This window comes from Meleagris gallopavo, chromosome 23, assembly GCF_000146605.3.
Source record: "Meleagris gallopavo isolate NT-WF06-2002-E0010 breed Aviagen turkey brand Nicholas breeding stock chromosome 23, Turkey_5.1, whole genome shotgun sequence".
Lineage (NCBI taxonomy): Eukaryota > Metazoa > Chordata > Aves > Galliformes > Phasianidae > Meleagris > Meleagris gallopavo.
In genome coordinates, this window is record NC_015033.2 from 5,575,702 (window position 1) to 5,586,311 (window position 10,610).

General features: G+C 39.0%; 1 protein-coding gene across 7 annotated transcripts in view; it reads left to right on the forward strand.

Moving 5' to 3' along the window:
* Positions 1–6: 6 nt before the first annotated feature.
* Positions 7–10,610, forward strand: part of LRRC38 (leucine rich repeat containing 38) — an 81,132-nt gene continuing 70,528 nt past the window's right edge. For 5 of the 7 annotated variants that reach the window (XR_004161930.1, XR_004161928.1, XR_004161929.1 and 2 more), the window contains exons 1-4: positions 7–181; positions 2,062–2,112; positions 2,460–2,517; positions 6,129–6,186. The gene's annotated coding sequence lies outside the window, so the exon portion shown is untranslated. Of the gene's footprint in view, positions 182–2,061; positions 2,113–2,459; positions 2,518–6,128; positions 6,187–7,789; positions 10,467–10,610 lie in introns of those variants that run through there. The other 2 variants (XR_004161931.1, XR_004161933.1) reach the window with 2 other exon arrangements.

Below are 10,610 nucleotides of genomic sequence, written 5' to 3' on the forward strand. Positions count from 1 at the left end.
GCTGCCCCCCGGCTCCCCGCTTCGTCCCCATGTTTACCAGAGAGCGCCTCGGCTCGTCCCATCTGCCGCAGCCAGCCGTCCTCCTCACCGCGGCCTCCGGCATCCGCCCTCATCCCCAGACAATGAGCTGTGGAGGAGAGCGGGTTCTCTTGCCCTATTATGGGGTTTTCTGTCCTCTGTGGTAAGAGTTTGCTATTTATTGTGTGGAAAAAAAAAAGAAAAGAGTGAGGAATGAGGAATTCTAGCAGCAGGTTGGAGTCATTAAGCTAACATAGGAGATTGAATATAGGGATACTTTGTGTTTCTTTGATTATTTTGATATCGCGCTCGTTGCACAAGTCCATCAAGGAGAAATATTAATGATGTGGATGTGCTGAGAAGCTGTGGTGCCATGGTACTGAACCACGCAGCAGGGAGCTTTCTCCACGAGCAGACAAGGAAGATCCCTGCTGAGCCTTTCTTGTCAAGCTGGTGCTTTCTGACAGCCTGCTGAGGGAGCAAGGATGGTCAGTCTGCAGAACAGGAGCTCCATACAACTCCTGAAGGAAGGCTGTGATGAGGCAGGGTTGGCCTCTGCTCCCGGCTGGCAGCGATACGATGAGAGGTGATGGCATCAAGGTGCAGATTGGATTATAGGAATGATTTCTTCTCAGAAAGAGCGGTGATGTACTGGCACAGCTGCTCAGAGAGGTGGTGAAGTCACTGTCCTTGGAGGTGTTCAGTGTGGAGATGTGGCACTGAGGGATGTGGGCACGGTGGGGGTGGGTTGTGGTTGGACTTGGGGATCATAGAGGTCTTTTTCAACCTTGATGATCCTATGAGTATAACCCGCTGCAATTCCAACAAGGACAGCTGCAAAAATGAGCTTTCAAGTGCAAGGCAGATATTGACTGCAAAGTTAGAGTTTTAATGCCTGTATTGTAGTGTGCAACTCCACCAACTGACAGCAGGCTGGAAGTAACAGGGTGCAGTCATCTTCCTTCATGCACTACCCATAGTACACACCTTTCTAACTTCACAAATACTAAGTTTTTTCAAAACTATCATTAATAACTTTAATACAAATCAAGCTATTCTTAAGATCCTACAGTCATAGAATGGCTGGAGTTGGAAGGGACTCTCAAGGCCATCAGGTCCAATTGCATTGCAGTGACCAGGGACACCCACAGCTCCATCAGGGCTCAGAGCCCCTCCAGCCTGACGTTGGGTGTCTGCACCACCTCTCTGGGCAGACTGTGCAGTGCCTCACTGCCTTTAAGTGTAAAAAACTTCTTCCTTATATTAAAAAAACAAAACAAAAAAAAAAAAAAACACAAAACACTTAACCTATTTACAACACTAGAAAAAGTTCCAAGAAGAACCCAAGGTCCAAGAATCCCATTTAGAAAATAAAGTTCATATCATTTTCTTAGGTCTTTTAACTTCTTTTTCTGTATTCTAGAAACACTGAGACTGTAAACTGGGCAACACAGGTACCAGCAAGCCAACCCATACACTTATAGCACTAGCTACAAAACACTCTTATCTTTATCATTTTCATAGAGTTTATTTAATTTGTTTTGAATTTTTAATTCATTACTAATTAGTTACACTTTTTTAAGCTGAAAGAAGCAAAGCTTTTCTATTGAGTACTAACATTACTTCTCTAAGGCAAGGAAAAGGGTTTGCTTGGCTTTCTCTAGAATTAGGGTAAGAATAGGGTATAGCTAAGATAGGTCTGTTTTATGCTTGGCTTAGCTGGAGATTTTATAAAGCTTTTTATTTCAGTGTACATTATTATTTAATGCTTATTCTTGAACAGCTTTCTAATGGATTGTCTTTAAAACTGTCAGTGGTCTGTACTCAAAACTGGTGTTTTACTTCTCGTTGCCTGGCAGTGTAATGCTGGAAAAACATGGAATTCTTTGTAGAATCGTGGGATGGCTTGGGTTGGAAGGGAGCTCAAAGGTCATCTACTTCCAATTATAGATGTATAATTCTTTATAAAAGCCCCTTAATTCAATGTTATTTTTAGTGTTTCGTGTTTTATTAACTGTTTGTTTGTTGTGCTCTGTGTTGTAGATAAAGAAAGAACTCTTGAAAAGCTGAAGCTCTAAACTGCATGGAAACAAGGTATTAAAATAAAGAGTTGGAATAATAAGAGAAGCTAAAAGTACTTCAGGTCTGTTAGTTAAAAACTTAAATGATCGCTGTTATGAGTAAGTTAAAAAAAAAAAAAAAGCCTTACCAGCTGAAGAGCTCCACTAATTATGCTAAGACAAGATAGGCTTGATGATTAATTTGCATTATTTAATTTATCAACTAAGAGATTCTTGCTTACAGTTATTTTAAGGAGAGATTAGTTTGCTTTTTTAAGACAAGATCCGCAGAGTAGAAAACAATTCCTTTTGACTGCTGGAGATTCACAACTCTGTATCTGTTTGAATTACATGTTCTTTCCTTTTCTTCCCAAAATTCAGGGGGACAGAAGAAATATGAAGAAATGAAGAAGCGTGGAAGGAATGTGAGAAGAAAAAGGTAAGGCACTTCTGTCTGCTAGAGTTGTATTAGAACATTCCAAAATGTTGTACTGAGTCTGTGTGAATTTGTTAAAAAAGTGTTATTGGAAAGATAAAAAGAATGTAGAATTTAAACCCTTCAGAGCAGAGAGGTTAGAGCTCTCTTACACTAAGGTAGTATTCTACTGGGGGAAAACAAATACTTGTGAAGCTGTATGCTGAGTTCTGACTTACTGGAATTCAGAGATCAGGGAAGCTAGATCTGGGATTTGGGCTGAGGTTTTCATTGATTTACACTGAAAATGAGGTTGTAAGTTGCTTGATGGTTTAAAGGTTTAAGAGATGGTCTTTGCTAAATGCTTTTCTTTACCTTAATTGCATATTCTGAGTGTTGATTCCTAAATCGTTTGTTTTGTATCTTGGTGTTGAAGGAGGTAAGCTGGACTTCATTAGCTACTTCAGTCAGTAAATAGGATGTGTCAAGGACTGAGCTGTTTCAGGAAAAAGGTTCTTCTTATCCAAATGCTGCTTGGGCAAATCTGAGACCTCAGCTGGCTGAACAGAACCAAATCACTTTCTGGTCAACTGAGAAAAGGCACTGGGGGTCCTGTGCCAATATATCAAAGGAGACAGCAGCTTCTGGAGGGCCAGTATGAACCTTGGGTAGTCACACTTCTGTACTCTGACTGGGGGAAACTCTTAAACTCGCTTTTCTAATGCAAGAATGCATCTGTGTTGTGTTCAGGAATAAATATGTGTCTAGTAATGCTTTTGAGGCATTTTTTCCATGGCTAAATCTTGGTGTTTTCCTCAAAATAAATAACTGAAGGCATCTTTAAGCTTTCTCATGGATCTGAACTGTTAAAATAGCCCAATAGATACGACCAATAATAGTTTTTTCCTTCAGGCTGTGACTGAAACATCAAGGAATTTGGTGCTTTATTCAGTACTCAGATGTTTTCTGCAGCCTGTCTGCAATCTGGCATTTGCATCGCAATAATAAATAAGTAACAAATGTGTATGACAGACACCAAGCCCATCACTGGGCTTAGTATGAGAATGCATGTGGTGAATGCCAGTTATGTGGCTGTAACAATAGATTCTCAGGTACTGCACTGATGAAATTAGAGCTTGTTCTGTGCAGAATAGAACAAATCAACACATGAAGGATGCAAATAAGCCATGTTGCAAATATAACAGTGCCTGTTTCAAATGCTTGATGAGTCTATAAGGGCATCCTCAGATAATAACTATGTGATAGCAAATCTCCTGCAAATGCAGACTTTGCTTTTGAAATTGCTTGAAGTATTTTAGTCTTGGTTATTGAGCTCTAATAGTAACACTAATCTCTTTAACTGTCAAAAGAACTCTCAACAAAACAAAAGTAGGCTGGAAGATTTGCAGAAACTTGATACATAATGTATGATTTGTCATGTCTTGAACTACAGGGATTCCAGTTGTTTTCCTTTGGGGCCTCACTGGTAGTTTCTCAGGCTGTATTTTTGGCATATCCTATCACTTTTCCTCTAAGCAGCTGTACTTTGCTCAAGTGTGAATAGACTCTTGCTGTTATTCAACTAGCTGTCACTCAACTAGGTTCTATATATTTAGGCCTGCATTCTTTGAACAAAATACCTCTGTACTTTATAGTACATTCTGAAAGGTTCTAAGATAGTGACACCCAAAATCCTATAGCCAAGTGTGCTTTCTCCAGTATCCTTGTTGATTATTAAAATTCCAAATCAGACTTCAGTGTGATGCAGTTAATATTTACTTTTAACTGTAAAGTATGGAGCAGAAATCTGTAGCAAAATAGTATTAATCTGTAGCAAAAGCTAAAATATTATTGGTTGGAAGTCATTACACATTAGAAATTCACATTTATAAATATTTCAGCATCTGGCTCTTGATGTAGCAGTCTTCCATGTATAAATCCTGTGGCTCTCAAGCTGCTTCTTTAAATTATAAATGTCTCTACAGAGCTTACTACATCATACCTCTGTGAATGATAAATGCTTCAGTAACCTAATCAGATCTTGTTTTCAAGGTATCCAAAACCAGTGAGATTAAGAGATAGGCAGCATTAGAAAGGTAGGTTTTTTTTATGGTGAAAAGAGCTCAGTATATCAGCCTTTAATTCTATAACTCCATCACTTTCTTGTGGTATTCCTCACCCATTGGGGCACATCAGTGATTCTGCAGTACTGTTATTTTCCAGACCTCATTCAACCTCAGTGAGCAGGAGCAGCCTGGCTGTCTTGTTCTGTCATGGTCGGTGCTGGTGTTGGTTCCTCTTGCCCCTGTTCACTGCCACATAGGCTGCTCAGTTTGCTGGGTTTGGAGGTTTTGCTTTTTGTTGTTGATGTGGTCGCTTCTCCTTGAAACTTAGGAAGATCTGGCCAGTGTACGAGAAAGTTATCTTTATTTTCACCTTGCTTTGAGAAAATGTTCCACCTGGTGGTGTTCTGTAGAACCTGCACCTCAATTTACATTTTGTGATGGTCAGAAAACCTACAAATCACAAGCTATCTGAAGTACTGAACTAGTTTTTGTATTCTTAAAATAGCAGTATTGCTGTTCTGTGTAAATGACACCAATAGTGACACAGAGATAAAGAAAAAATCCAATTAAATTTAGAGTATCAACTGACATTTTATGGTATCCATTGCAAACTAGATTTATTTTTTTGCAGCTGTCTCTGTAAACTAATTCCTATGCTGTAGGATTGGGTGCAGAAAATGAATGAATGTGAGTTTTACAGCCGAATTAATCACTTAGATATTTCTTGTTTCAGTAAGTTTATGCTGAGAGAGAATGCTGGTGATGCTCTGTGGAAGAGAAAGCACAACAGTAGTATTCAACTTTTGTTCTGGCTAAGTACCTTTGTCAGTGACAAGCTGGCTCTGAGGATGAAGTAGCTCTAAGTGTAGCAAAAGTGCTTGGTTGTTGCTAATACCATCTCTAACTCCCAGCAACTGCATCAAGGACACTGACAGTGCTTTTTGGATGGTTTAGGCATGCTCAGTGAAACTCGTGTGGGACTTTGTTTAGAAAGTATTTGAAAAGTGAGGAAAAAGTTTGGATAGGAGGCTACATGTAATCTGAAGCTTTTCTGTTGCAAACACATTTGTTACTTTTCCTCTCTATATGCCTTCATTGATTCTTACCACTAGCTGGTGCTACAATGCAATGTATTGAGTGTGCTGTCACCGTGCAGCTGCATTATCAGCCTGCAGTGAGAAGTCTTTCCTTTCAGTGTTGTTTGTGTATTTCTGGAAACGTTGCTTCCTGTCAGGTTATAAAATCTTAAATTGTTCTTGTAGTTCTTGCTCAGTTTTCTGCTTGAAATGCAGGTATACTTTATACTCTCAGATGCTTCTATTGCTTTCTGCTCAGTTAATCAAGCATACTTATTGTGGAATTAAGCTAATTATTAATGATGAGGAAATGAACTAGAAAAATCCATGGGGAAAGCTATTCTCAAGAAGTAAGTTCATAATTAGTCAAGCATTTCTGAAACCCAGAACTTCTAGTTCTAAATGAACAGATGGCAGGCTTTGCCTTCATGCAAATTGTAGTTAATAACAATGTGTTCTCATGATCTCATTAATAATTTTGCCTCTCAAAAAGATTGACGTTGGAGCCAAGGGTAGTTTCCTCAGATGAAGTCTCACTCTGAATCATGAAGGTAATTTGAAGCAGCAATTTACCTAAATGCTTTTGCTATTTACTAATAAAGCAAAGGCTGCCTGTTAGTAATGCTGCTGCAGCCACTTCCTGGATTATCTTCTATTTGAATAATTAAACCTGACTTATGCCAGTTTTGCTGTACCACTTCTCTATTCCTTCCATTTTCTGCTTCTCTGCACAGTACTGCTTGGTTTTCAACTCCCAAAATCAATCACCCTTGCCAAATGCTTTCTGGAAGCACAACCTTGAAAATGCATGGAATGCACAGCATTCCTTGCTGGCCAGAATGCTCACTGCTGCAGCATTTGCCGGTCTCAAAATCTGACCTCTCCAGGCTGGAAAAGCCTAACAAGCCATGTGATTGCATGGGGACCTTTGTGGCATTGTCCAACTGTTTGATAGAAAGCAGGGGGGCTATGGGTTTGGTCTGATGCCTAAATCCACATGGCCTAGACAAAGGCACATGGCCAGCGTGGTGCTGGATTTATTTATGCATTAATGCCTCCATGCTGCAGCTGTGAGAAATGTACAAAGCACCAATTCAAACTTCTTAGAGCACCTACTATCAAGTTGCACATCCAGTGTTACCTTCTGTACCCACCAGCAGCCACCCAGCAACACCAGATGCTGAGAAATTTGATGTTAGTGATAATACTTCAGATTAAAAACTGTCTGAGAAACTATGCTTATGGCCAATCTAATACTTAATTAGTTAAGTAGGTGAGTATAAATAGTTATAACAATGTCTTCAGGCATGGCATAGGCCAATTATTACTTCAGTGTAGTACTTACACTACAGAACTTACGGTGGTATAGGAGAGATTGCTTTAGATGGAGCAGTGTTTCATCTGAAACATTCATCTTGAGTGCATTCCTGACTCCTGGTAGATTTGATTATTAGCTTTTTTCCTGTGCTCTTTGTTACTATCTTATATTAAAGAATATAATGTTATCATAAAACATGATGGAACATCACTTTACCTGAAATAATACAAAGCTGTGACAGGATCAACGTATAAAGATTCGTGTGCTGATGGCTTTTCCTTAACCATGGTTATTATCCTTGGCAAGTCATTTGGTGTGTATATCATACTCTGTGGTTGCTTACCTTTCTCTTGTGGATGATACATCAGTTCTTTTCAGTTTGAAAGCTTGGCAGAAGGCATTGCTGTGCAATTGTTCTTAATGCACATCTGAAATAGCGTGCAGCTGAGATACTTGCAATATCATCCTGCAGATACCCTTAAAATATAGAATGAATCTAAAGCAGCAATTGCTGCGTGTTTTAATTGGTGTTTTAACTAATAGTGAAGGTTTCTAAAAATTACGGGAGTAGTTTAAGATCTCCATAATATTCTTCTGGTGAATGTTTGGCTGTCTCTAGTTACTGAATTCATTCTTCTGATGTCTTCCATTCTTAGAATGAAAACATTCTTTATGAAGAATGCTTGTATGAATCATTCTACTCATACCTGGAGTCATAAATATTCATCAAGTCATTACTTTCACCATATTACCTCTATATATCTTCATCACACACCCAAATACAAGGGGACAACTATGTTTATGATGCTTTTTAGTGACATCTGGCATTCTCACAGGAAGCCTGGTGCCTGCTTGTCTGTTCAGAAGAGCCACATTCATGACTCACAGCCAAGCTGCAAAAGGGGACGTTGCTGTTACTAACCATAAAGGAATGAACATGATCAGGAGTAAGGATTTTAGGTTAACAGCAAGTGTTGATATATTGAATGCTATTCCTGGTGAATAAAAATTCTATCCTGGCCAGCTGGACAAAGTATGGAGCTGTTGTTTCCTGATGTGCTCACATTCACAGGAAGTCTCCTGACCTCAGACCCCATTCTGCAGACATGTATATTGCTCATTCATTTCAGCTCACTGAAGTATTTGCCCTGGAACAATGTGCTGTTTGACTTCTTCCAAAGCAGAAAAAAAAAAGCTAACTGCAACTATCCCCCTCCAAAACGCACAAAACCCCACCAGGTAGCTCCCACTAAAAGTAATGCAGCAGCAGTTATTGTTTTTTCACGTTGGCAGAATAGAGGAAAGGATTCTTCAGAGCTCCTGCCTTCTCTAAGCCATATCCTGGGTACCCTGTGCTCCAGCTCAGTCTGGGAAATTCACGTCCTCATGTCTTTAGAGGTTCAGATCTATTACAGCACAGTGTACTTAATACCAAGCCTCCAGTGCTGGAAGCCTTCCAGGTTATAATTCAGTGGAGCATGGGCCATCTGGTAGCAGTTGATGTCACCTAAGATTAATAAAGCTTTACTTTGAACCAAAGGGCAGAATCTGAAGTCCTGGTTAAGACCAAAAGACTTTAATAGTCAATGTAAGAAGTTAAAGTAGATCTTAATGAGAAATTTTGGAGCAGGAGCAAAACGTGGCTTACTTGGTTGGAATGCAGGCTGTTCAGCTGGAGTCCTGTATTTGATCAAGGAGAGCTCCATTTGCTTAAGAAGTTATCTGCTCTGATCTTATGCCTTTTTCAAATGGGGTCTTACCCCTGGCTTCACAAATGTCCAGAACTTACACAATAAGGTGTTCTGTTTTTTTTTTTTCCATTTTGTGCTATTTGCAATTTAGAAGCAATGGAGCTGGTGCAGAAGGAAGTGATGACATATGTGCTATTCCTTACAATGGTTGAATAATTCATAATTCCATATGGCATGCTTTTGTTCAAACATCAAGTGCATCCTGCAGGGGACCTTCCAGTACAGGCAAGATATTGTCAAACCTAAAGTAACTGAAAATACTGTTCTCTCCTATTGTCACAATAGGAAAAGGCTGTGATATTACTGCTTTTATGTGAGTTTAAACCTGTTCTTAGCTAATTCATACGAGCCAGACAAGCAAACTGATAAGTTTTGTGTATAATTGATCTGTTCTTTCTCTTTCAAAAAGCAGTGTATTATGGACATGGAAACAAAGTATCTCAAGTAATCTGGGCACATTTCTGTACCATAATGTAAAAGTACAGAGGAAAACTGAAGCAAGGAATGCTCGTGTGAAAGGTGACTCTAGCTAACACAATATTTTTAACTGAGCCAAATTGGAAAGTGCATCTAGGCATGTGTGAATTGTATTTTAGGGATGGAATCTCATGTGCTAATCTGTAAGAGCTTGTGGCCTCACTTTGCTTGAAAGGTAACTGATGTAATATACTAGAGCTTTCAGAAATGATTGGATAAACTACATGACTTCTTTTCAAGATTAATGCTACAGAAAGTATGAGTCATAGATAAAAAGTGTACTGACACAAGCTAGGTGCCTTTTAAAAAAGTTAAAGTGAAGTCCCTTGTCTTCAGTAACCATAACAAAAATTTCCAGCCCACTTCTGGGGCCAGGATTACATACTTCAAAAATGCCCAGTACTAATTCAGCATTAAAGAACTGCCATGAGGTGTACACCAGGCTTAAACTTGTGATAGACTCTCATATAGTAAACACATGACTTTACACAGTGGTATCATTAATTTTCCTTTCAGTTAGTTGTACTCAGCTTTTGATTGTAAGCAGAGCTAAACCAAATGAGATTAAGCTAGAGGTGACACATGGGTGCATTATTCCATGGTGCTATATAACTGTGGACAGATTCTGGGATGGATATGCTTTGATATCTGAGATTTAACTACATGAGATAAGCATGGAAATGTAAATAAATGACTTTCTTTAAAGTCAGTGGCATCTTGTGTGGCTGCATACCTACTCTATAGTCTCACTCTATGCATAATAATTCTCTCATGTTTTATCAGAGCAGATTTTGAAAACAAATTGAAGTATGTTTCCATTTCATGATGAATTGCCTGCCTGGATGCAGCTTGGGATCTGATGGGAACAGTTTATTCAAGGGGAATTCATTCTTGTGGAGAACTTTACATTAGAATCTCCCTGGGTAAGGAACAGAATGACAATTTCCAGTGTTACCTAGAGTAACACTGGCAGTTTGGAGGTGACTGCTGTTGCTGACAGCAAGCTACAAACCAAAACCATGTGTACATATATACTGGAGTTATGAGAATAAAGGAAAGTCTGAACTCAGATGTCAGGAAAGAGGTTTTTGTTTTTTTTTTTTAATAAATGAGACAGAAAAACACTCATTTCTAGAAATCACATCTTTTGGATCTAGAGAGTAATTTTTCACGTAGATCAGTAGGAAGACGAAGCTTACTAAAGCTCAAGCAAGCAAGATCCAAGTGAAGGCTTTTCAGATGTAATCAACATTTATGTTGCTCAGTTGGGATATTTACTGATCTCTCATCTTAATTTTTCCCTACTTCTGTTGCTGTGTACAAACTTGGCAGTCATTGCAGACTCACGAGTGTTAAGAACTGTGCTAAAAGACCTCTAAATGACTTTTTTCTCAGGTTATTTTTGAAAAACAGAGAACAATTAGTCTGA